Source organism: Rana temporaria, chromosome 2, assembly GCF_905171775.1.
Source record: "Rana temporaria chromosome 2, aRanTem1.1, whole genome shotgun sequence".
Classification (NCBI taxonomy): Eukaryota; Metazoa; Chordata; class Amphibia; order Anura; family Ranidae; genus Rana; species Rana temporaria.
The window spans coordinates 368,659,960-368,660,620 of record NC_053490.1 but is presented as its reverse complement, the minus strand read 5'-3'; positions in this window follow the sequence as shown (position 1 = coordinate 368,660,620).

Sequence of the window (661 nt, the reverse complement as noted above, 5' to 3'; positions counted from 1 at the left end):
GTGTACTGTGCTTCAGGTACTCTGTTCTGAGTGTACTGTGCTTCAGGTACTCTGTTCTGAGTGTACTGTGCTTCAGGTACTCTGTTCTGAGTGTACTGTGCTTCAGGTACTCTGTTCTGAGTGTACTGTGCTTCAGGTATTCTGTTCTGAGTGTACTGTGCTTCAGGTATTCTGTTCTGAGTGTACTGTGCTTCAGGTATTCTGTTCTGAGTGTACTGTGCTTCAGGTATTCTGTTCTGAGTGTACTATGCTTCAGGTACTTTGTTCTGAGTGTACTGTGCTTCAGGTATTCTGTTCTGAGTGTACTGTGCTTCAGGTACTCTGTTCTGAGTGTACTGTGCTTCAGGTACTCTGTTCTGAGTGTACTGTGCTTCAGGTACTCTGTTCTGAGTGTACTGTGCTTCAGGTACTTTGTTCTGAGTGTACTGTGCTTCAGGTACTTTGTTCTGAGTGTACTGTGCTTCAGGTACTCTGTTCTGAGTGTACTGTGCTTCAGGTACTCTGTTCTGAGTGTACTGTGTTAGAATATTTAGAAAAAGGAACCTAATTTAATATTCCTCTACAATCAGAAATATTCAGAGAACCCGATTCAAAAATATAATTTGGTTTGTTTTGTCGATGACGAGTTTCTAAGTAACATATTAGACCAAGTAAAAACATG